This window comes from Rhinoderma darwinii, unplaced genomic scaffold (genome assembly GCF_050947455.1).
Source record: "Rhinoderma darwinii isolate aRhiDar2 unplaced genomic scaffold, aRhiDar2.hap1 Scaffold_2404, whole genome shotgun sequence".
Lineage (NCBI taxonomy): Eukaryota > Metazoa > Chordata > Amphibia > Anura > Rhinodermatidae > Rhinoderma > Rhinoderma darwinii.
The window spans coordinates 1-25,764 of record NW_027462704.1 but is presented as its reverse complement, the minus strand read 5'-3'; the positions used below and the strand labels follow the sequence as shown (position 1 = coordinate 25,764).

At 45.8% G+C, this 25,764-nt stretch overlaps 3 non-coding genes and 2 pseudogenes across 3 annotated transcripts; all 5 read right to left on the bottom strand.

Moving 5' to 3' along the window:
* Window positions 1-669: 669 nt before the first annotated feature.
* On the bottom strand, window positions 670-862 carry LOC142702665 (U2 spliceosomal RNA). The gene has a single exon (XR_012867216.1). It is a non-coding gene; the product is annotated as a U2 spliceosomal RNA (small nuclear RNA).
* Window positions 863-2,098: 1,236 nt separating this feature from the next.
* LOC142702667 (U2 spliceosomal RNA) lies at window positions 2,099-2,280 on the bottom strand. Its single transcript, XR_012867218.1, has one exon. It is a non-coding gene; the product is annotated as a U2 spliceosomal RNA (small nuclear RNA).
* Window positions 2,281-8,665: 6,385 nt separating this feature from the next.
* On the bottom strand, window positions 8,666-8,844 carry LOC142702668 (U2 spliceosomal RNA; annotated as a pseudogene).
* Window positions 8,845-14,914: 6,070 nt separating this feature from the next.
* Window positions 14,915-15,091, bottom strand: LOC142702670 (U2 spliceosomal RNA; annotated as a pseudogene).
* Window positions 15,092-16,319: 1,228 nt separating this feature from the next.
* LOC142702666 (U2 spliceosomal RNA) lies at window positions 16,320-16,510 on the bottom strand. The gene has a single exon (XR_012867217.1). It is a non-coding gene; the product is annotated as a U2 spliceosomal RNA (small nuclear RNA).
* Between the last annotated feature and the right edge of the window lie 9,254 nt (window positions 16,511-25,764).

The following is a 25,764-nucleotide window of genomic DNA, read 5'->3' as shown; positions in this document are numbered from 1 at the left end:
GTGCAAAGTTCCGTCTGAACTTTATATAAGACGGTGCGGCTCAGTCAGTCACTCAGTGTTGCCTGAGAGGGCAACACTGCAACAGCCTGGGCCGCAGGCATGTCTTTTCAACAACTGCCACCATCCTTGCCGGTTATTCTTCTAGGTAACATAGTAACAAATCCAAATTGCTGCTCTCTTTGTAGGCAAGCAAGGCTTTGTTGCAACTGCAATTCTTACTCCTTCTTGAAATGTAGTGACGACAGTACATTCCATCACATCCATCTAGTGTACACAGGTAGGTCCATTGTGGCGGGCGGGCGGCTTTATAATGGCTGTTTGCTGTTCCCCTACTCCACTCCACTATTTGACTGTGGTGCTGCATCAATCAGTGGCTGGCTCAGGTGCAGCTCTTTAACTTACCTAAAAGGGAGGGCTGGAGAGAAGACAAGGAAGGTGAATGAGCTGTTCCAATGTGAAATGCCGGAAACACAGACACACAGACGACACAAAACAAGAGGTGGCAATGTATTCATTAATTGCATTTAATCAATTAGCTCATTATCACTCATGCATTGTCCAACAGGTGTTGAAATAATGGGATTAAAAGGGGAGATCCCTTCAGAAAGACAGAAACAATGGCAAACACAAAAAACACTTTTGGAATCTGATTTTAGTCAACACATAAGGAAAGGGTGCACCGGCTCCTGGAAATACTGCAATACCAGGTCAATGCGTGGAGCTGGACAGAGCAAGCTCTATTTCCATCTCCCTGTTCTAAAAATCCATTTAATATATGGTCCCCAGATAGGGGACGTATCAGATATTAAACTGATAAGAACAGATACTACACTTGATCTTAGCCAAAAGGCCGAGAAGCGATAACCCGAACGGGCCGCGCGTTGCCCGAGCCTGCCCGATACTGCTGTTCAGCCCTTGCAGCGATTCAGCCTACTTCTAGGCAATTCCATGGGGCCCTGCAGGCTCACACACTCACAGCTACACGGGAGGTGAATAAAGGCCGGAGAGGAAGCCAGACAGGATTTGCTTCTTTTGCTTGCACCACAATGCAGTGCTGAAAGAGGAGGAATCTACATAAAAACGCCTTCCTGGCAACGCCCAAATGCCCTGCTGCCATGCAGATAAACACTGGCAGCGGCAGCAAGTGCATGCCCACAGCCACCCCTTGTTCCTTCACACCTTGTATCAGCTGTAATCCAGTCCAGTCCAGTGCTGCCTGCTGAGCAGCACTGACCAACACTGCCTGGGCCCAGGCTTTTATCTCTGAGGCCCCATTATGATGTCAGAAAGCTGGCTCTGGCTCCTCAGGGCTCCACTTATGACACGTGCAAAGTTCCGTCTGAACTTTATATAAGACGGTGCGGCTCAGTCAGTCACTCAGTGTTGCCTGAGAGGGCAACACTGCAACAGCCGGCCGCCAGGCTGTCTTTTTTTTGCACAGCTAGTTGCCTCCAGGAGGCCACAAGAGGGAGACAAGGGACTGCAAAATGGAAAATAAGCATCCACCAACTTTACAGACAACTTCTCCTTGCTCCTACAACCTCCATCCTTGCACAGTTTGTTATTCTTCTAGGTAACATAGTAACAAATCCAAATTGCTGCTCTCTTTGTAGGCAAGCAAGGCTTTGTTGCAACTGCAATTCTTACTCCTTCTTGAAATGTAGGGACGACAGTACATTCCATCACATCCATCTAGTGTACACAGGTAGGTCCATTGTGGCGGGCGGGCGGGCGGCTTTAATGGCTGTTTGCTGTTCCCCTACTCCACTCCACTATTTGACTGTGGTGCTGCATCAATCAGTGGCAGGCTCAGGTGCAGCTCTTTAACTTACCTAAAAGGGAGGGCGGAGAGAAGACAAGGAAGGTGAATGAGCTGTTCCAATGTGAAATGCCGGAAACACAGACACACAGACGACACAAAACAAGAGGTGGCAATGTATTCATTAATTGCATTTAATCAATTAGCTCATTATCACTCATGCATTGTCCAACAGGTGTTGAAATAATGGGATTAAAAGGGGAGATCCCTTCAGAAAGACAGAAACAATGGCAAACACAAAAAACACTTTTGGAATCTGATTTTAGTCAACACATAAGGAAAGGGTGCACCGGTCCTGGAAATACTGCAATACCAGGTCAATGCGTGGAGTGGACAGAGCAAGCTCTATTTCCATCTCCCTGTTCTAAAAATCCATTTAATATATGGTCCCCAGATAGGGGACGTATCAGATATTAAACTGATAAGAACAGATTTTTTTTTTTTTTTTTTTTTAAAACCATCAGGTCTGGTGGTAAAGGCCTAAATAACTTGACAAAAAGCAAACTCATCAAGATTTCAAGCCATAACCAGGTCATCATGTGGTTCTTATTCATTTATTTTTTATTTGACAAAAGGTGTGCAGGTAAAATTTAACAGGATAAATACAATTTTAAGTGTATGTTTTTATTTTAAACTAGGTGTTTCCATTTTTTGAACTTCCAAACACCTTCAGCGTCAAACTTGTCTCCTTTCCGTTTATCCCAAAGGTAACATAAGTACAGTCGGCTTAAAATCAATTTGACACAATCAGAGTCCTCCCACACTTCCCGTTTATATACATAAATGTTTCTGGCGTCCCATGAGACTTCTTTGACACATAACATGAGCAACCATAACACTCGGCTCTTGTGTTTGTCTGTCAACCCTATTCCAAAAAGAACATAGGCAAATGTGAGGTATTGAATCCCTGTCAGTTCTTTGACTACGTTTTTTAATTGGTCAAAAACCCGTTGCGCAAAATAACAATTCCAGAAGAGGTGCAGAATGCTTTCCCTGCCCCCGCATCCCTGTCTTGGGCACATATCCGTTCTTACTAAATCCCTCTTTTTCTGTACTTCCCTGACTGGTAAGGCCCCTTGCATACTGAGCCACATTACCTGTGTTTGTTTGTTAGTCATACCATCCATAGACAGATTTTTCCATACCTGTTGGGTTTCTACAGATGTCAGGAGATCTATGTTGGTCGTCGTCTCATCCTTTGTACAGGCTGCCAGGACTTTATTTTTATTGCATAGGTCCGTTGTACTTAAGTCACACAGTTCATGTTTAATAACAAAAATTTCTATACATTTATACCAGGATGGACAAAGAAAGGCCACGGGTTGTCGCAGGTTACGGCTACACCATCCCATTCTACACCATATCCATCCTCCCGAGTATCGAATCATGTGGGCTACTTTTGTGTTACCTTTAAACAGTCTCAATACAGTAACTATAAGGTTAATGGCTAGAAAAAGGTGAACATCAGGGAAACCCAATCCTCCGTTTTTCCTAGATTTCACTACTGTACTCCGTTTAACTCTTTCCATTTTACAACCCCATAGGAAGAGGAAGATAACCCTATTAATTTTTCTGAGTTCCATGTAACTGGGTGGGAAAATGTTCGCCACATACAGCAACATGGGCAAAATTACACATTTGACCATCAACACCTTTCCAGTGTAAGTTAAATCCCTCAATTCCCAGAAATCCAGTTTTCTCGCTATTTTCTCCCTCACCGTTCCCCAGCTCTGCTGACCATTTAATCTTTCATCAAACTGAAGACCCAGAACTTTTATACTGTCAACAATTTTAACCCCCACATCAGACATGTCACATGCACCTCCAAAACATTTGACTTCACATTTGTCCCAATTTATTCTGAAAGCCGATGCTCCACAATATATGTTGGCTAATAGTTTAGCTCTTAACAATTCAGCTTTATTTTCACTCACCACACACACATCATCCATATAACCTAAGACTTTCACACACTGGCCCCCACTCCCAGGTATTTTTACCCCTCCCATAAACTTGTCACTCCGTATCATGCAGAATAAAGGTTCCATAGCACAAATAAAAACTAGCGGTGATAGCGGGCAGCCTTGTCTGACTCCCGAGGAAACACTAACTCTATTGCTTAGAAAGCCATTAACTAGAATCCATCTCCCTATTTCTTCATACAGGCTCCTAATGGCCTTAACGAAAATTGGCGGAAAGCCCATCCTCTCTATAACCTGAAACAAAAAGGAGTGAGAGAGCCTATCAAAGGCTTTCTCGAAATCCAGTGAAAGCATGTTTACACTCCTATTTCTCTGAGTGCAATCCCATATCACATCCCTCAGGAGACTAAGGTTCCCTGCAATATACCTCTCAGGCACCCCACATACCTGGTCATCTTGTACCACTTGACCTACCACCCTGCTCATTCGGTTTGCAATGAGTTTTGCATAACCTTTGTAGTCAACGTTCAGTAAGGTAATTGGCCTCCAGTTCCGGAGGTCGGTTTTATCTCCTTTTTTATAGATAAGAACAACAACCCCCTCCTTCATGCTTAAGCTAATTTTACCCTCTTTCCACATATAAGTATAAATCTCTAGGACCTCTGGACCCACTATGTCCCAGTAATCAGTATAAAATTCTACAGGCAGTCCATCCTTCCCTGGTGTTTTATTTCTAGCCATGTTAGAGAAAGCCTGTCTTACCTCATCCTCCAGGATTTCCTTTTCTAGAGCTGGCAGATCATCTTGTCCAACCCTGTCATGCAGCGCTCCTATCACGTCTTCCTCTAGCCCCACATCTCTCACCTTCTCACTGTACAGCTCCGTATAAAAGGATTCAATCACCTCTTTCATAGCAGCACCACTCACATTATTCCCATTTGTATCTGCCATATTGGGCAAATCCCTGTTTGTTCTCGCGACCATTTTGAAGAAAAAACGTGAGCAAGACTCGTCTTTTTCCATGCAGTCTATCTTAGCCTGGTATATGATCTGTTTCCCCCTTACCCTTAACAAATCGCTCACCTCCTTTCTGGCCCCACACAATTGTTCATCCACATCCAAACCTTCCTTTCTAAGCCTATGTAAGGTATTCATTCTCGCTTGCGCTCTGGCATACATACCCCTTTTCCTAGCAGCTAATCTATACCCATTTTGTTTAAAGAAAAAACCTATTCTACCTTTCACCCAATCCCACCAATCCAAAATGCATTCAAAGTCAGCTTTCTGTTGTCGCCATCTGTCGTACATTTTTTTAAAGTTACCTTTCACAGTTTCATCCTCCAAAATGCTTACATTCAATTTCCACACTCCTTTCCCATACTTCCTATCATCATCCAAATTCAAAGCACACATCAAACATTCATGATCAGAGAACAGCACCCTCTCCTGGTGATAAGATTTCACAGTAAAGTCCCGTGAGACAAAGAGATAATCCAACCTGGAGTGAATCCCACCCCTGTCAGCATGGTATGTGTCAGGTGCAGGCTTGATTTTACTTAATACCACAACATCCTGTAAATGAAAATCAGACGTTAACTGGACAAACTGCTTTCCCGTTACATCAATTTTGTCCCCCTGCAGGTGGCAGTTGACATCCCCCACTAATATGCATGGCAAACGCCCAGGAAGGAACAGTTTTAGTTTGTCAAAAAGCTCCTTCCTCTCATTTTTGTCTGCAGGAGCATAAATGTTAATAACCCTAAAGGTGACATTTCTATACTTAACATAAGCAATTAAACATCTGCCTTCTTCTACAATCACATAACTGTCAATCACAAAATTATTATTTCTAAATAGAATGCCCACTCCGTCATTCTTGTTGTTGGTGGAAGCGGACCAGAGGGATGGGCCGTGTGCCCATTCCGAGCTTTTGGGGGTGGTGGCAAGGCCACATTCCTGTAAACAAAAAATATCGCCTGGTTTGGCGGCAAGGTGTTCTAAGATAGCTGTCCGCCTTGCTTTGTCCTGGAAAACCCTTACATTAAGGGAAAAAATAGAGAGTGTGAATGTTATTAATGAAAAAAGAAGAAATCAGAAACAAAATCCTGCAGATCAAATCATGTTTGTGGCATGTGTAAGGTATCAGCAAAAAGGTTGACCACGTCGCCATCGAGGAAGGGGGAGGACGCCCCACTATCCTGGCTGAGTAACTCCTCCGTCAAATCGGCCAGCACTTCGAAAGAGTTGGTATCTCTTTTATCTGGAGGGCTAAGCAGTCTCTGGGCACAAGGCAGGGAGCTAAGACTAGCACCGCTAAGGGTAGGGAGGTCAGGCTCCGTTTTCATCCTCTTGGGTCGACTGCGGACAGTCTCCCAGAGGTCCTCCTCTCCTTCGGTATTTGGGGCCAAGAGTGAGGGTAAAGCTTCAAATGCGGCAGAAAAAGAAGGGTTCATACTCACATTGTCCATAGTGTCCGGGATGACAGTGCCTCTGCCCTCTTGGTCATCAGACTGCATTGGGGAAAGGCAGTCCTCTAAGCCCTCCGTAGCTGCGACAATCTTCTGTGCCGTGCGAGCCTCGACCCCCTGGGGGGAGGCATCAGCGGGCACTTCCAGCTCAGGGATATGTCCTGGAGAAGCCAGAACTTGTGCAGCAGCACCCTCTAGTGGGTGAACAGCAGCCGGTGTTAGCTGGAGTTCAGCAGCAGGTGTTGATGTAGCAGAGTTGAAACTGCGTAATATAAGTTTCTGTAGGTTAGGTGCCTGTGCTGGCTTCTGAGGTGGATTTGAAAACAGCGAGGGCAATTCGGACAGTGCCTGGGCCATTGGTAGCTCTTTTGCGGCCGGCTCCGAATCCTCCACAGCAAGGGAAGTCTCCAGGAAGATGGGTCCGCGGCCTGTACGAGCCGCATCCGCATAACTTCGGCTTGTCATTAAGCCTTTCGGACAATTTTTACCAGGTGTTCTCTGGAGCCGCACAGGTCACAGGAGCGAGGCTGAGAGCAACGTCCAGCGTCGTGGCCCATAGTGCCGCAGTTGCGGCAGCATCGTCCGGTCGGGCAGGCGTCTTGGGTGTGGCCGAACTTGAAGCACTGTCGGCAATATCTTGGCTGTCCTGGGTATACTAGGTATCCTCGGTTACCACCCAGAGAGAAGGAAGAAGGCGGGTGGCTCACTCCTCCGATGCCATCCGAGTCTGGACGGAAACGCACCCAGAAGCGTAGTTTTCCGTTTGGGATCCCAAAGCAGTTCTTCAGCTTGATTCCTCCTCTTACGCTGGTGCAGTATCTCTGGAGGAAAGCCACCACATGAGACAGCTCCGTGAACGGGTTGAAGAGGTGCAGGGTCACCGGCTTTTCATCCATCAGGAACAGCGGCAGAAGGGTGAAGTCTCTCATCTCTGGCTGCGTGTTCAGCTCTTTGCAGCGTTCAAAAACGCTGAGGCATTCATTTTGTGTCTCAAAAGAGACATCAAAAAGCCCTTGAGAAGTGTTATCCTGCAAGCAGTAGATCTCCTGTGCTCTCAAGTTCAGCATCCTGAAAAGGACGTTCTGAACAAATGTGCCAAGCTCATATCTTCTATTGCTCTCTGGCTTCACCAGGAAACGAATGGTGTTCCTCACTCCTTGAGGCTCCATCCCTTCAGCAAGTTGATCCACTTCTGATCTTAGCCAAAAGGCCGAGAAGCGATAACCCGAACGGGCCGCGCGTTGCCCGAGCCTGCCCGATACTGCTGTTCAGCCCTTGCAGCGATTCAGCCTACTTCTAGGCAATGCCATGGGGCCCTGCAGGCTCACACAGTCACAGCTACACGGGAGGTGAATAAAGGCCGGAGAGGAAGACAGACAGGATTTGCTTCTTTTGCTTGCACCACAATGCAGTGCTGAAAGAGGAGGAATCTACATAAAAACGCCTTCCTGGCAACGCCCAAATGCCCTGCTGCCATGCAGATAAACACTGGCAGCGGCAGCAAGTGCATGCCCACAGCCACCCCTTGTTCCTTCACACCTTGTATCAGCTGTAATCCAGTCCAGTCCAGTGCTGCCTGCTGAGCAGCACTGACCAACACTGCCTGGGCCCAGGCTTTTATCTCTGAGGCCCCATTATGATGTCAGAAAGCTGGCTCTGGCTCCTCAGGGCTCCACTATGACACGTGCAAAGTTCCGTCTGAACTTTATATAAGACGGTGCGGCTCAGTCAGTCACTCAGTGTTGCCTGAGAGGGCAACACTGCAACAGCCGGCCGCCAGGCTGTCTTTTTTTGCACAGCTAGTTGCCTCCAGGAGGCCACAAGAGGGAGACAAGGGACTGCAAAATGGAAAATAAGCATCCACCAACTTTACAGACAACTTCTCCTTGCTCCTACAACCTCCATCCTTGCACAGTTTGTTATTCTTCTAGGTAAAATAGTAACAAATCCAAATTGCTGCTCTCTTTGTAGGCAAGCAAGGCTTTGTTGCAACTGCAATTCTTACTCCTTCTTGAAATGTAGGGATGACAGTACATTCCATCACATCCATCTAGTGTACACAGGTAGGTCCATTGTGGCGGGCGGGCGGGCGGCTTTAATGGCTGTTTGCTGTTCCCCTACTCCACTCCACTATTTGACTGTGGTGCTGCATCAATCAGTGGCTGGCTCAGGTGCAGCTCTTTAACTTACCTAAAAGGGAGGGCGGAGAGAAGACAAGGAAGGTGAATGAGCTGATCCAATGTGAAATGCCGGAAACACAGACACACAGACGACACAAAACAAGAGGTGGCAATGTATTCATTAATTGCATTTAATCAATTAGCTCATTATCACTCATGCATTGTCCAACAGGTGTTGAAATAATGGGATTAAAAGGGGAGATCCCTTCAGAAAGACAGAAACAATGGCAAACACAAAAAACACTTTTGGAATCTGATTTTAGTCAACACATAAGGAAAGGGTGCACCGGTCCTGGAAATACTGCAATACCAGGTCAATGTGTGGAGTGGACAGAGCAAGCTCTATTTCCATCTCCCTGTTCTAAAAATCCATTTAATATATGGTCCCCAGATAGGGGACGTATCAGATATTAAACTGATAAGAACAGATTTTTTTACGTTTAAATTAATATGATTCAGTCAAAACTAATATTTCAAGAATAAAGTCTAGAATAACATCTTCCACATTTTAAAGTGCCACATGCTCAGTGCTTTCTTCTTTCCGAGATGCTTTTTGTCCAACAGGTAGTACAAATAAAGTTCACTTAATGCCAGTTTGATACATTCTCGTTCACTAATAAAGTCTTTTTTGAAGAGTAGAATGTTCCTTGTTTTCCACAGTGCATTTTTAATACAGTTCATAGTACACCATAATACTTTCTCTTTTTCTTTTGGTAGGGTTCGATGGATTCCATACAAGACAACTTCGTGATTCAAATGGTTAAGACCAGTAAAAAATTTTAAAATCTCCCCGCATTCTTTCCATACTGTTTGTGCAAATTGGCAGTTCCAAAATATATGCAAAGTTGACTCATCGTAGCAGCATTGTCTCCTAGGGCAAGTCTGTGTATTGCACAAGCCCCTTCTGTACTGGAAGCTCCTAGATGGAACACAATCATGAACTATCATCCAGGCGATGTCTTTATGCTGATTGGTAAGATAAGGTGCATTCACTTTTTCCCATATCATAGCACATCTGTCAAAGGTATAATTAGAAATTTGTGTCATAGTGTCCTTCTTTTTTATTTCGAACCTGAGCTTTCTAGAGTTTTTCAAAGTCTCTACCCCATAAGACTCTAATTGGTACATTCTTATTGTTTTTTCCACAATCACATATTGTTTGGGGGGGGACAATTAACACTGGACTGGAAAGTGATGTTGTTATCCATTTTCGCCTTCTAAAAATATGCCCGGCGGCGTATCTTAAAAAGTAGGACCAATTATTTGACAGTGACACATTCTTAAAACAGAGGCTAAAAAATGCAGAATATAAAAACAATTTGATGTTTGGCACATCCTTACCGCCTACATTAAGTGTCTTGTGCATGATTTGTCTGCTCAGTTTCTCAAACTTGGAACTCCACACAAACTCGAATAACAATCTTTGTATTCTTTTTGCAGTGAGATCACTTGGAGGGAAAACACAATTTAGGTATAACATAACAGGAAGTAACAACGCTTTAATAATAAGAACTTTTCCGCTCAAGGTAAGTTGCCTAAGTTTCCAGAAGTCAATTCTCTTTTGTAGCTTTTCTTTGACTATTTCCCAGCTTTGCGCACCATTATTTTGCTCGTCAAAAATCACTCCTAATATTTTGATTTTGTCAGACTGGGTTCTAAGGTCAGGTACAGAGAGGCCAGGCCAATTCCCAATTGTAAAGCAACTGCACTTGTCCAGATTGAGTTTAAATGCTGATGCATGGCAGAAGAATTCCGTGGTCCTAATTGCTCTCTGAAGAGCCACCTGTGACGTGCAGAGAATGGAAATATCGTCCATATAACCCATGACCTTGACTTCATTTCCTCGGCCGCCAGGTATAGGAACGCCTCTAACTATTTTCTCCTTTCTCATCATAGCTAAAAGAGGTTCAATTGAGCAAATAAATAAAATTGGTGACAAGGGGCACCCTTGCTTGACTCCTGAGTGCAAATAGACTTCTTTTGTTAAAGAGCCATTAACCAACATTTTACTAAAAGCATTCCTGTATAAAAGTGCAATTTGTTGAATAAAAACGTCAGGAAAACACATCTTCTTTAAAACTGACCATAAGAACTTATGCGACACTCGGTCGAATGCCTTTTGAAAGTCCAGTGAAAGTATGGCTAGGTTTTGTTTCCTTTCCTTCTGATACCATATTGCATCTCTGATGGTATTAAGACACTCTGAGACACTTCTTCCAGGAACTGCACATACTTGTTCCGGCTGTATGACTTGACTTAAAACCCCCTTAAAACGATTTACTAAAATTTTGGACATTATCTTGTAGTCTGCATTAAGAAGCGTGATCGGTCTCCAGTTCTCTAAATTGGATCTTTCTCCTTTTTTATATAATAAGGATACCAGGCCACTTCTCCAGGATACAGGTAGCTGACTACACTTAAAGGCTTCTTTGATGACACAATAAAAATCAGCACTTAAAATGTCCCAAAATTCCCTATAAAATTCGATCGGTAAACCATCGGTTCCTGGGGTTTTCCCACACAGAAAACTTTTAACAGCAGCATTGAGATAATCAACAGTAGTTTCCCTACATAGCAGCATTTGGTCAGTTTTTGATAAAGTGCAATCAAGTGAATTTAAAACATCTTCAGTAAAAGAAGCATCAATGGGCTTTTCGTTAAACAGGTCTTGATAAAATGTCTGAGCTTTGGATAGCATACCGTCAGATGAAGTTTCGCCATCTAGTTCTATAATCATTTCTTTAGCTTCGACGTTTTTTTTAAAGAAGAATCTAGAACATTTTTCATTTTTTTCTAGTATCTCAATTTTTGAGTTGAATATTATTTCTTTACCTTTACTCTCGATTTCTTTTGCAATTTGTTCCTTTAGGTTGGTGATTAAATCTTCCATTTCAACACCAGCACTCCTGAGTTTATAATATGTCTGCAGCTTGGTGTTAAGCGTTTTGAACCATTTCGTTTTTTCCCTGGCTCTGATGATGCTTTTTTGGATGAAAAACGCTTTGATCTTGGCTTTGCTGTGCTCCCACCATTCTAACATGGAAGAAAAATCTTTCTGTAAATTTTTGAGTTGGTTGAAAAGAATCTTAAAATCTGCTCTTATTTCAGGGTTTTGTAGCAATGTGACGTTGAGTCTCCAAACTCCTCTAGCTTTGACAAGTTTGGATATCTGCAATTGTGCTTGGATCATTTTATGGTCTGAAAAAATATTTGCGTTTAGTGACACAGACTGCGGTGCAATTTGACCTGAAGTGAAGAGAAAGTCAATTCTGGATTTGACGTTAGCATTTTCCCAGGTGTATCCGGGGTCATCTCTATGTATGTCTCTCCAAACATCTTTTAACCTGAAGTCTGTCATCAGATCTTTTAATTGTTTCTCTGTCTTATCCCTTCTAGGTTCTCCAGAGCTCCCCTCTCGACTTTCTCCAGATATAATACAATTGAAGTCTCCACTTACTATCAGCGGAGAAGAACCAGGCAAGTAGTACTGTATGGACTCTAATAACTGTGATCTTTCCTCTTTGATGGGCGAGGCATATATGTTCAAAAGTCTTAAGTCTACACCATGATAGCTCACGTTGACAAATAAAGCTCTTCCCGGTATGACTTCTCTGAACGAAGTGATTTTAAAGTCCATAGATTTGAACAAAATCCCTACTCCTGTAGATCTTACCTCATTATCTCCAGACCAGATGGAGCTGCCCAGAGACCAATCTTGTCTTAGGACAGAATAGTTGGGGTCATGATCTATACCACATTCCTGTAGAAAAAAAATGTCCGAATTTACTGTAGACAGGTATGAAAATAAAGCAGCCCTTCTGGATGGGCCCTTCAAGCTCCTCACATTCAGTGAAGAGATTTGGATATTATTTGTCATCAACCTTAGATATTTTTAGGCCGAACTACTCTCAGAATCCGACATAAATCCCACTAGTGGGCTGGGAGTTGTGGCGACATCTGAATCCGAGAACTCGATGTTAGCTGGGTCAGAATCAGAAGGTGGCGGTTTCGCCGGAGGCGGTTCAGCATTTGGCTCCACCGGCTTATGCCTGTAGCGAGGGAAATCTGATCTTTTGACACAGACACCTGGGTCATCATCAACTGGTTTCCTTTTCCTCTGTACTTCCAGATGCATAACATCTTCATCCAATTTTGGATCCTGGGCCACTGCGGAAGGTTTTTTCACCGCTTTCACCCCAGATCCAGCAGTTTCCATGGACTCCGCTTCATCCGGACCAACAGGACACTCTGCACCAGCAACAGGCAATTTTCCCTCCGACGGAGGATCAGCTTTAGGCCTCTGCTCAGCTGTTGAGGGAGGTTTGTCAGAAGCCGGCTGCCTCCTCACTGCTTCAGCATACGAGCTGATCTTCTTCAAGGGACAGTCTCTAAAGGTGTGCCCCGGCACCAGGCAGATGTTGCATGTGACCTGATTAGAGCAGCTGGCAGTAGCGTGCCCTTTTTGGAAGCACTTCCTGCAGGTCGCTATTTCTTCAGGGCACATGTCAGCGACATGTCCGAACCCCATGCATTTGCGACAGTACCTTGGCATATTCCGGTAAAACAAACGACCTCTGTTGTTGCCTATGTTAAATGTTGAGGGAGGATGATGGAATCCCTCAATGCCATGTTCAGAACTGTCCTCTTTAAATTTGACGGAAATTCTGTACTTCCCTGTCCACAGCTGTTCTTCGTTGAGGATTTTACAAGGTTCTCGGACAGAAGCAAAATGTCTCTGCAGAAATTGGGCTATGTGCTCCAGGGGCACATGCGGATTGCTCATATGAACAACAAGAGATGTTTCACCTTCTGAGTACAAGGCCACAATGAGGAGTCCTTTAAGATCTTCATGACTCAAGTTCTTCCGGATGCTTCCATATAGCTCTTGGCAAGCTTGCTCGTTCTCCAAGGTAAGGGTGTAGCGTCCAGGGGCATCCTGAAGCGCAAGAATATTCTCCCTCTTCACCTTCAGAACGTCAATCAGGACTGTCCTCACGAAAAACCTCAGCGAAAATTTCTCCTTCTCCTGCTCTCCGAACTCGAACTTGAAGGTGTTCTTTATCCTCTGATCAGCTGGGCCTGCGAAGCGCACCGAAGCCGCCATGGTAGTCGTATTCGCCATAACCTCCCCGGGCAAGGTTGGTCGCCTTCTTTGTCCCCTGGCTCACCCCCTAAAGCAGCAGGTGGCTTAAGCTGGTAAACCAGCGATGCCACAAGGCCAAGGGCGAGCACACAGACGGACCTAGTGACTAACCCCTTGAGATTAGCCAAAAGGCCGAGAAGCGATAACCCGAACGGGCCGCACGTTGCCCGAGCCTGCCCGATACTGCTGTTCAGCCCTTGCAGCGATTCAGCCTACTTCTAGGCAATTCCATGGGGCCCTGCAGGCTCACACACTCACAGCTACACGGGAGGTGAATAAAGGCCGGAGAGGAAGCCAGACAGGATTTGCTTCTTTTGCTTGCACCACAATGCAGTGCTGAAAGAGGAGGAATCTACATAAAAACGCCTTCCTGGCAACGCCCAAATGCCTTGCTGCCATGCAGATAAACACTGGCAGCGGCAGCAAGTGCATGCCCACAGCCACCCCTTGTTCCTTCACACCTTGTATCAGCTGTAATCCAGTCCAGTCCAGTGCTGCCTGCTGAGCAGCACTGACCAACACTGCCTGGGCCCAGGCTTTTATCTCTGAGGCCCCATTATGATGTCAGAAAGCTGGCTCTGGCTCCTCAGGGCTCCACTATGACACGTGCAAAGTTCCGTCTGAACTTTATATAAGACGGTGCGGCTCAGTCAGTCACTCAGTGTTGCCTGAGAGGGCAACACTGCAACAGCCGGCCGCCAGGCTGTCTTTTTTTGCACAGCTAGTTGCCTCCAGGAGGCCACAAGAGGGAGACAAGGGACTGCAAAATGGAAAATAAGCATCCACCAACTTTACAGACAACTTCTCCTTGCTCCTACAACCTCCATCCTTGCACAGTTTGTTATTCTTCTAGGTAACATAGTAACAAATGCAAATTGCTGCTCTCTTTGTAGGCAAGCAAGGCTTTGTTGCAACTGCAATTCTTACTCCTTCTTGAAATGTAGGGACGACAGTACATTCCATCACATCCATCTAGTGTACACAGGTAGGTCCATTGTGGCGGGCGGGCGGGCGGGCGGCTTTAATGGCTGTTTGCTGTTCCCCTACTCCACTCCACTATTTGACTGTGGTGCTGCATCAATCAGTGGCTGGCTCAGGTGCAGCTCTTTAACTTACCTAAAAGGGAGGGCGGAGAGAAGACAAGGAAGGTGAATGAGCTGTTCCAATGTGAAATGCCGGAAACACAGACACACAGACGACACAAAATAAGAGGTGGCAATGTATTCATTAATTGCATTTAATCAATTAGCTCATTATCACTCATGCATTGTCCAACAGGTGTTGAAATAATGGGATTAAAAGGGGAGATCCCTTCAGAAAGACAGAAACAATGGCAAACACAAAAAACACTTTTGGAATCTGATTTTAGTCAACACATAAGGAAAGGGTGCACCGGTCCTGGAAATACTGCAATACCAGGTCAATGCGTGGAGTGGACAGAGCAAGCTCTATTTCCATCTCCCTGTTCTAAAAATCCATTTAATATATGGTCCCCAGGTAGGGGACGTATCAGATATTAACCCCTTAACGCTCCATGACCTACTATTAGGTCATGCTAACTGTAGCGTTCGCGCTCAGTGACCTAATAGTAGGTCATGGAGTAAACACGGCGCCGTTCGCGCGGGGCGCGTTCATGAGCTGTGATAGCTGCTGTTTCCGACAGCAGACTATCACTGCTCAATGTGCCGGGACCGATCGCGGGGCTCCCCCGCCGATTAACCCCTCAGAAGCCGCGTTCAATAGCGATCGCGGCTTCTTAGGGGTTAATCCGCCATCGCCGGCCTGCTACACGATAGCGGCCGGCGATGGTGACTATGGCAACCGGACACCAAACAATGGCGTCCGGCTATGCCATAGACGGAAGCCTAGTGGGTCCTGACAACGTCAGGACCCACTATGCTTGCTGTCAGTGAGTAGCTGACAGCTCTAATACACTGCACTACGCATGTAGTGCAGTGTATTAGAATAGCGATCAGGGCCTCCTGCCGTCATGTCCCCTAGTGGGACAAAGTAATAAAGTAAAAAAAAAGTTAAAAAAAGTTGTGTAAAAATAAGAAAATAAAAGTTTTAAAAGTAATAAAAGTAAAAGTCCCACTTTTTCCCTTATCAGTCATTTATAATTAATTTAAATATATAAACAAACAAATAAACTATACATAATTGGTATCGCCGCGTCCGTAACGGCCTGAACTACAAAATTATTTTGTTATTTATCCCGCACGGTGAACGCCGTAAAAAAATATATTAATAAACCGTACCACAATCACAATTGTTTGGTCACTTCACCTCCCAAAAAATGGAATAAAAAGAGATCAAAAAGTCGCATGTACCGAAAAATGGTCCTGATCGAAACTACAGTTCGTTACGCAAAAAATAAGTCCTCGCACGGCTTTATTGATTGAAAAATAAAAACGTTCTGGCTCTTAGAATAAGGTAACACAAAAAGTGAATGATTGTTTACAAAACGTATTTTATTGTGCAAACGCCATAAGACATAAAAAAAAACTATAAACATCTGGTATCGACGTGATCGTATCGCCCCGCAGAATAAAGTGAATATGTCATTTATAGCGCACGGTGCACGCTGTAAAAAAAAAAGTATACAAAAACAATAGTAGAATTGCTGTTTATTAGTCACCACGCCACCTAAAAATGGAATAAAAACTGATCAAAAAGCCGCATGCACCCCAAGAAAACTACAATGGATTCCTCAAGGGGTCTAGTTTCCAAATTGGGGTCACTTTTGGGGGGTTTCCAATGTTTTGGCACCACAAGACCTCTTCAAACCGGACATGCACCGGTCCTGGAAATACTGCAATACCAGGTCAATGCGTGGAGTGGACAGAGCAAGCTCTATTTCCATCTCCCTGTTCTAAAAATCCATTTAATATATGGTCCCCAGGTAGGGGACGTATCAGATATTAAACTGATAAGAACAGATACTACACTTGATCTTAGCCAAAAGGCCGAGAAGCGATAACCCGAACGGGCCGCGTGTTGCCCGAGCCTGCCCGATACTGCTGTAAGAACCATGTTTCTGTGAATAACTCTTGAACCGTAAGTCACAGACGCTCGCTCTTGGCTGCATTCGATTCAGCTCGTGGCAGCCAGTCTAAAAAACACTATCTTGGACTTCTCTGCATGTTTCCCAGGCGAGCAATTGGCAGCATGTTCAGAACCATGTTTCTGTGAATAACTCCTGAACCGTAAGTCCTAGACGCTCGCTCTTGGCTGCATTCGATTCAGCTCGTGGCAGCCAGTCTAAAAAACACTATCTTGGACTTCTCTGCATGTTTCCCAGGCGAGCAATTGGCAGCATGTTCAGAACCATGTTTCTGTGAATAACTCCTGAACCGTAAGTCCTAGACGCTCGCTCTTGGCTGCATTCGATTCAGCTCGTGGCAGCCAGTCTAAAAAACACTATCTTGGACTTCTCTGCATGTTTCCCAGGCGAGCAATTGGCAGCATGTTCAGAACCATGTTTCTGAGGCTAATTCCTTAACCGTAAGTCCTAGACGCTCGATTTTGGCGGCATTCGTCTCAGCGCCTGGCAATTAGTATAGGAGCACTGTGTTTGACTTCTCTGGATGTTTCCCAGGCGAGTTATTGACAAGTAAATCCTAGACGCTCGATCTTGGTTATTTTCGCTTTCGCGGCTGGCAGTAAAAGAACCATGTTTCTGTGAATAACTCCTGAACCGTAAGTCCTAGACGCTCGCTCTAGGCTGCATTCGATTCAGCTCGTGGCAGCCAGTCTAAAAAACACTATCTTGGACTTCTCTGCATGTTTCCCAGGCGAGCAATTGGCAGCATGTTCAGAACCATGTTTCTGTGAATAACTCCTGAACCGTAAGTCCTAGACGCTCGCTCTTGGCTGCATTCGATTCAGCTCGTGGCAGCCAGTCTAAAAAACACTATCTTGGACTTCTCTGCATGTTTCCCAGGCGAGCAATTGGCAGCATGTTCAGAACCATGTTTCTGTGAATAACTCCTGAACCGTAAGTCCTAGACGCTCGCTCTTGGCTGCATTCGATTCAGCTCGTGGCAGCCAGTCTAAAAAACACTATCTTGGACTTCTCTGCATGTTTCCCAGGCGAGCAATTGGCAGCATGTTCAGAACCATGTTTCTGAGGCTAATTCCTTAACCGTAAGTCCTAGACGCTCGATCTTGGCGGCATTCGTCTCAGCGCCTGGCAATTAGTATAGGAGCACTGTGTTTGACTTCTCTGGATGTTTCCCAGGCGAGTTATTGACAAGTAAATCCTAGACGCTCGATCTTGGTTATTTTCGCTTTCGCGGCTGGCAGTAAAAGAACCATGTTTCTGTGAATAACTCCTGAACCGTAAGTCCTAGACGCTCGCTCTTGGCTGCATTCGATTCAGCTCGTGGCAGCCAGTCTAAAAAACACTATCTTGGACTTCTCTGCATGTTTCCCAGGCGAGCAATTGGCAGCATGTTCAGAACCATGTTTCTGTGAATAACTCCTGAACCGTAAGTCACAGACGCTCGCTCTTGGCTGCATTCGATTCAGCTCGTGGCAGCCAGTCTAAAAAACACTATCTTGGACTTCTCTGCATGTTTCCCAGGCGAGCAATTGGCAGCATGTTCAGAACCATGTTTCTGTGAATAACTCCTGAACCGTAAGTCCTAGACGCTCGCTCTTGGCTGCATTCGATTCAGCTCGTGGCAGCCAGTCTAAAAAACACTATCTTGGACTTCTCTGCATGTTTCCCAGGCGAGCAATTGGCAGCATGTTCAGAACCATGTTTCTGTGAATAACTCCTGAACCGTAAGTCACAGACGCTCGCTCTTGGCTGCATTCGATTCAGCTCGTGGCAGCCAGTCTAAAAAACACTATCTTGGACTTCTCTGCATGTTTCCCAGGCGAGCAATTGGCAGCATGTTCAGAACCATGTTTCTGTGAATAACTCCTGAACCGTAAGTCCTAGACGCTCGCTCTTGGCTGCATTAGATTCAGCTCGTGGCAGCCAGTCTAAAAAACACTATCTTGGACTTCTCTGCATGTTTCCCAGGCGAGCAATTGGCAGCATGTTCAGAACCATGTTTCTGAGGCTAATTCCTTAACCGTAAGTCCTAGACGCTCGATCTTGGCGGCATTCGTCTCAGCGCCTGGCAATTAGTATAGGAGCACTGTGTTTGACTTCTCTGGATGTTTCCCAGGCGAGTTATTGACAAGTAAATCCTAGACGCTCGATCTTGGTTATTTTCGCTTTCGCGGCTGGCAGTAAAAGAACCATGTTTCTGTGAATAACTCTTGAACCGTAAGTCACAGACGCTCGCTCTTGGCTGCATTCGATTCAGCTCGTGGCAGCCAGTCTAAAAAACACTATCTTGGACTTCTCTGCATGTTTCCCAGGCGAGCAATTGGCAGCATGTTCAGAACCATGTTTCTGTGAATAACTCCTGAACCGTAAGTCACAGACGCTCGCTCTTGGCTGCATTCGATTCAGCTCGTGGCAGCCAGTCTAAAAAACACTATCTTGGACTTCTCTGCATGTTTCCCAGGCGAGCAATTGGCAGCATGTTCAGAACCATGTTTCTGTGAATAACTCCTGAACCGTAAGTCCTAGACGCTCGCTCTTGGCTGCATTCGATTCAGCTCGTGGCAGCCAGTCTAAAAAACACTATCTTGGACTTCTCTGCATGTTTCCCAGGCGAGCAATTGGCAGCATGTTCAGAACCATGTTTCTGTGAATAACTCCTGAACCGTAAGTCCTAGACGCTCGCTCTTGGCTGCATTCGATTCAGCTCGTGGCAGCCAGTCTAAAAAACACTATCTTGGACTTCTCTGCATGTTTCCCAGGCGAGCAATTGGCAGCATGTTCAGAACCATGTTTCTGAGGCTAATTCCTTAACCGTAAGTCCTAGACGCTCGATCTTGGCGGCATTCGTCTCAGCACCTGGCAATTAGTATAGGAGCACTGTGTTTGACTTCTCTGGATGTTTCCCAGGCGAGTTATTGACAAGTAAATCCTAGACGCTCGATCTTGGTTATTTTCGCTTTCGCGGCTGGCAGTAAAAGAACCATGTTTCTGTGAATAACTCTTGAACCGTAAGTCACAGACGCTCGCTCTTGGCTGCATTCGATTCAGCTCGTGGCAGCCAGTCTAAAAAACACTATCTTGGACTTCTCTGCATGTTTCCCAGGCGAGCAATTGGCAGCATGTTCAGAACCATGTTTCTGTGAATAACTCCTGAACCGTAAGTCCTAGACGCTCGCTCTTGGCTGCATTCGATTCAGCTCGTGGCAGCCAGTCTAAAAAACACTATCTTGGACTTCTCTGCATGTTTCCCAGGCGAGCAATTGGCAGCATGTTCAGAACCATGTTTCTGAGGCTAATTCCTTAACCGTAAGTCCTAGACGCTCGATCTTGGCGGCATTCGTCTCAGCACCTGGCAATTAGTATAGGAGCACTGTGTTTGACTTCTCTGGATGTTTCCCAGGCGAGTTATTGACAAGTAAATCCTAGACGCTCGATCTTGGTTATTTTCGCTTTCGCGGCTGGCAGTAAAAGAACCATGTTTCTGTGAATAACTCCTGAACCGTAAGTCCTAGACGCTCGCTCTTGGCTGCATTCGATTCAGCTCGTGGCAGCCAGTCTAAAAAACACTATCTTGGACTTCTCTGCATGTTTCCCAGGTGAGCAATTGGCAGCATATTCAGAACCATGTTTCTGTGAATAACTCCTGAACCGTAAGTCACAGACGCTCGCTCTTGGCTGCATTCGATTCAGCTCGTGGCAGCCAGTCTAAAAAACACTATCTTGGACTTCTCTGCATGTTTCCCAGGCGAGCAATTGGCAGCATATTCAGAACCATGTTTCTGTGAATAACTCCTGAACCGTAAGTCCTAGACGCTCGCTCTTGGCTGCATTCGATTCAGCTCGTGGCAGCCAGTCTAAAAAACACTATCTTGGACTTCTCTGCATGTTTCCCAGGCGAGCAATTGGCAGCATGTTCAGAACCATGTTTCTGAGGCTAATTCCTTAACCGTAAGTCCTAGACGCTCGATCTTGGCGGCATTCGTCTCAGCGCCTGGCAATTAGTATAGGAGCACTGTGTTTGACTTCTCTGGATGTTTCCCAGGCGAGTTATTGACAAGTAAATCCTAGACGCTCGATCTTGGTTATTTTCGCTTTCGCGGCTGGCAGTAAAAGAACCATGTTTCTGTGAATAACTCCTGAACCGTAAGTCCTAGACGCTCGCTCTTGGCTGCATTCGATTCAGCTCGTGGCAGCCAGTCTAAAAAACACTATCTTGGACTTCTCTGCATGTTTCCCAGGCGAGCAATTGGCAGCATGTTCAGAACCATGTTTCTGTGAATAACTCCTGAACCGTAAGTCCTAGACGCTCGCTCTTGGCTGCATTCGATTCAGCTCGTGGCAGCCAGTCTAAAAAACACTATCTTGGACTTCTCTGCATGTTTCCCAGGCGAGCAATTGGCAGCATGTTCAGAACCATGTTTCTGAGGCTAATTCCTTAACCGTAAGTCCTAGACGCTCGATCTTGGCGGCATTCGTCTCAGCGCCTGGCAATTAGTATAGGAGCACTGTGTTTGACTTCTCTGGATGTTTCCCAGGCGAGTTATTGACAAGTAAATCCTAGACGCTCGATCTTGGTTATTTTCGCTTTCGCGGCTGGCAGTAAAAGAACCATGTTTCTGTGAATAACTCCTGAACCGTAAGTCCTAGACGCTCGCTCTTGGCTGCATTCGATTCAGCTCGTGGCAGCCAGTCTAAAAAACACTATCTTGGACTTCTCTGCATGTTTCCCAGGTGAGCAATTGGCAGCATATTCAGAACCATGTTTCTGTGAATAACTCCTGAACCGTAAGTCACAGACGCTCGCTCTTGGCTGCATTCGATTCAGCTCGTGGCAGCCAGTCTAAAAAACACTATCTTGGACTTCTCTGCATGTTTCCCAGGCGAGCAATTGGCAGCATATTCAGAACCATGTTTCTGTGAATAACTCCTGAACCGTAAGTCCTAGACGCTCGCTCTTGGCTGCATTCGATTCAGCTCGTGGCAGCCAGTCTAAAAAACACTATCTTGGACTTCTCTGCATGTTTCCCAGGCGAGCAATTGGCAGCATGTTCAGAACCATGTTTCTGAGGCTAATTCCTTAACCGTAAGTCCTAGACGCTCGATCTTGGCGGCATTCGTCTCAGCGCCTGGCAATTAGTATAGGAGCACTGTGTTTGACTTCTCTGGATGTTTCCCAGGCGAGTTATTGACAAGTAAATCCTAGACGCTCGATCTTGGTTATTTTCGCTTTCGCGGCTGGCAGTAAAAGAACCATGTTTCTGTGAATAACTCCTGAACCGTAAGTCCTAGACGCTCGCTCTTGGCTGCATTCGATTCAGCTCGTGGCAGCCAGTCTAAAAAACACTATCTTGGACTTCTCTGCATGTTTCCCAGGCGAGCAATTGGCAGCATGTTCAGAACCATGTTTCTGTGAATAACTCCTGAACCGTAAGTCCTAGACGCTCGCTCTTGGCTGCATTCGATTCAGCTCGTGGCAGCCAGTCTAAAAAACACTATCTTGGACTTCTCTGCATGTTTCCCAGGCGAGCAATTGGCAGCATGTTCAGAACCATGTTTCTGAGGCTAATTCCTTAACCGTAAGTCCTAGACGCTCGATCTTGGCGGCATTCGTCTCAGCGCCTGGCAATTAGTATAGGAGCACTGTGTTTGACTTCTCTGGATGTTTCCCAGGCGAGTTATTGAAAAGTAAATCCTAGACGCTCGATCTTGGTTATTTTCGCTTTCGCGGCTGGCAGTAAAAGAACCATGTTTCTGTGAATAACTCCTGAACCGTAAGTCCTAGACGCTCGCTCTTGGCTGCATTCGATTCAGCTCGTGGCAGCCAGTCTAAAAAACACTATCTTGGACTTCTCTGCATGTTTCCCAGGCGAGCAATTGGCAGCATGTTCAGAACCATGTTTCTGTGAATAACTCCTGAACCGTAAGTCACAGACGCTCGCTCTTGGCTGCATTCGATTCAGCTCGTGGCAGCCAGTCTAAAAAACACTATCTTGGACTTCTCTGCATGTTTCCCAGGCGAGCAATTGGCAGCATGTTCAGAACCATGTTTCTGTGAATAACTCCTGAACCGTAAGTCCTAGACGCTCGCTCTTGGCTGCATTCGATTCAGCTCGTGGCAGCCAGTCTAAAAAACACTATCTTGGACTTCTCTGCATGTTTCCCAGGCGAGCAATTGGCAGCATGTTCAGAACCATGTTTCTGAGGCTAATTCCTTAACCGTAAGTCCTAGACGCTCGATCTTGGCGGAATTCGTCTCAGCGCCTGGCAATTAGTATAGGAGCACTGTGTTTGACTTCTCTGGATGTTTCCCAGGCGAGTTATTGACAAGTAAATCCTAGACGCTCGATCTTGGTTATTTTCGCTTTCGCGGCTGGCAGTAAAAGAACCATGTTTCTGTGAATAACTCCTGAACCGTAAGTCCTAGACGCTCGCTCTTGGCTGCATTCGATTCAGCTCGTGGCAGCCAGTCTAAAAAACACTATCTTGGACTTCTCTGCATGTTTCCCAGGCGAGCAATTGGCAGCATGTTCAGAACCATGTTTCTGTGAATAACTCCTGAACCGTAAGTCCTAGACGCTCGCTCTTGGCTGCATTCGATTCAGCTCGTGGCAGCTAGTCTAAAAAACACTATCTTGGACTTCTCTGCATGTTTCCCAGGCGAGCAATTGGCAGCATGTTCAGAACCATGTTTCTGTGAATAACTCCTGAACCGTAAGTCCTAGACGCTCGCTCTTGGCTGCATTCGATTCAGCTCGTGGCAGCCAGTCTAAAAAACACTATCTTGGACTTCTCTGCATGTTTCCCAGGCGAGCAATTGGCAGCATGTTCAGAACCATGTTTCTGAGGCTAATTCCTTAACCGTAAGTCCTAGACACTCGATCTTGGCGGCATTCGTCTCAGCGCCTGGCAATTAGTATAGGAGCACTGTGTTTGACTTCTCTGGATGTTTCCCAGGCGAGTTATTGACAAGTAAATCCTAGACGCTCGATCTTGGTTATTTTCGCTTTCGCGGCTGGCAGTAAAAGAACCATGTTTCTGTGAATAACTCCTGAACCGTAAGTCCTAGACGCTCGCTCTTGGCTGCATTCGATTCAGCTCGTGGCAGCCAGTCTAAAAAACACTATCTTGGACTTCTCTGCATGTTTCCCAGGCGAGCAATTGGCAGCATGTTCAGAACCATGTTTCTGTGAATAACTCCTGAACCGTAAGTCACAGACGCTCGCTCTTGGCTGCATTCGATTCAGCTCGTGGCAGCCAGTCTAAAAAACACTATCTTGGACTTCTCTGCATGTTTCCCAGGCGAGCAATTGGCAGCATGTTCAGAACCATGTTTCTGTGAATAACTCCTGAACCGTAAGTCCTAGACGCTCGCTCTTGGCTGCATTCGATTCAGCTCGTGGCAGCCAGTCTAAAAAACACTATCTTGGACTTCTCTGCATGTTTCCCAGGCGAGCAATTGGCAGCATGTTCAGAACCATGTTTCTGAGGCTAATTCCTTAACCGTAAGTCCTAGACGCTCGATCTTGGCGGCATTCGTCTCAGCGCCTGGCAATTAGTATAGGAGCACTGTGTTTGACTTCTCTGGATGTTTCCCAGGCGAGTTATTGACAAGTAAATCCTAGACGCTCGATCTTGGTTATTTTCGCTTTCGCGGCTGGCAGTAAAAGAACCATGTTTCTGTGACTGCCACGAGCTGAATCGAATGCAGCCAAGAGCGAGCGTCTGTGACTTACGGTTCAAGAGTTATTCACAGAAACATGGTTCTTTTACTGCCAGCCGCGAAAGCGAAAATAACCAAGATCGAGCGTCTAGGATTTACTTGTCAATAACTCGCCTGGGAAACATCCAGAGTAGTAAAACACAGTGCTCCTATACTAATTGCCAGGCGCTGAGACGAATGCCGCCAAGATCGAGCGTCTAGGACTTACGGTTAAGGAATTAGCCTCAGAAACATGGTTCTGAACATGCTGCCAATTGCTCGCCTGGGAAACATGCAGAGAAGTCCAAGATAGTGTTTTTTAGACTGGCTGCCACGAGCTGAATCGAATGCAGCCAAGAGCGAGCGTCTAGGACTTACGGTTCAGGAGTTATTCACAGAAACATGGTTCTGAACATGCTGCCAATTGCTCGCCTGGGAAACATGCAGAGAAGTCCAAGATAGTGTTTTTTAGACTGGCTGCCACGAGCTGAATCGAATGCAGCCAAGAGCGAGCGTCTGTGACTTACGGTTCAGGAGTTATTCACAGAAACATGGTTCTGAACATGCTGCCAATTGCTCGCCTGGGAAACATGCAGAGAAGTCCAAGATAGTGTTTTTTAGACTGGCTGCCACGAGCTGAATCGAATGCAGCCAAGAGCGAGCGTCTAGGACTTACGGTTCAGGAGTTATTCACAGAAACATGGTTATTTTACTGCCAGCCGCGAAAGCGAAAATAACCAAGATCGAGCGTCTAGGATTTACTTGTCAATAACTCGCCTGGGAAACATCCAGAGAAGTCAAACACAGTGCTCCTATACTAATTGCCAGGCGCTGAGACGAATGCCGCCAAGATCGAGCGTCTAGGACTTACGGTTAAGGAATTAGCCTCAGAAACATGGTTCTGAACATGCTGCCAATTGCTCGCCTGGGAAACATGCAGAGAAGTCCAAGATAGTGTTTTTTAGACTGGCTGCCACGAGCTGAATCGAATGCAGCCAAGAGCGAGCGTCTAGGACTTACGGTTCAGGAGTTATTCACAGAAACATGGTTCTGAACATGCTGCCAATTGCTCGCCTGGGAAACATGCAGAGAAGTCCAAGATAGTGTTTTTTAGACTGGCTGCCACGAGCTGAATCGAATGCAGCCAAGAGCGAGCGTCTAGGACTTACGGTTCAGGAGTTATTCACAGAAACATGGTTCTGAACATGCTGCCAATTGCTCGCCTGGGAAACATGCAGAGAAGTCCAAGATAGTGTTTTTTAGACTGGCTGCCACGAGCTGAATCGAATGCAGCCAAGAGCGAGCGTCTGTGACTTACGGTTCAGGAGTTATTCACAGAAACATGGTTCTGAACATGCTGCCAATTGCTCGCCTGGGAAACATGCAGAGAAGTCCAAGATAGTGTTTTTTTAGACTGGCTGCCACGAGCTGAATCGAATGCAGCCAAGAGCGAGCGTCTAGGACTTACG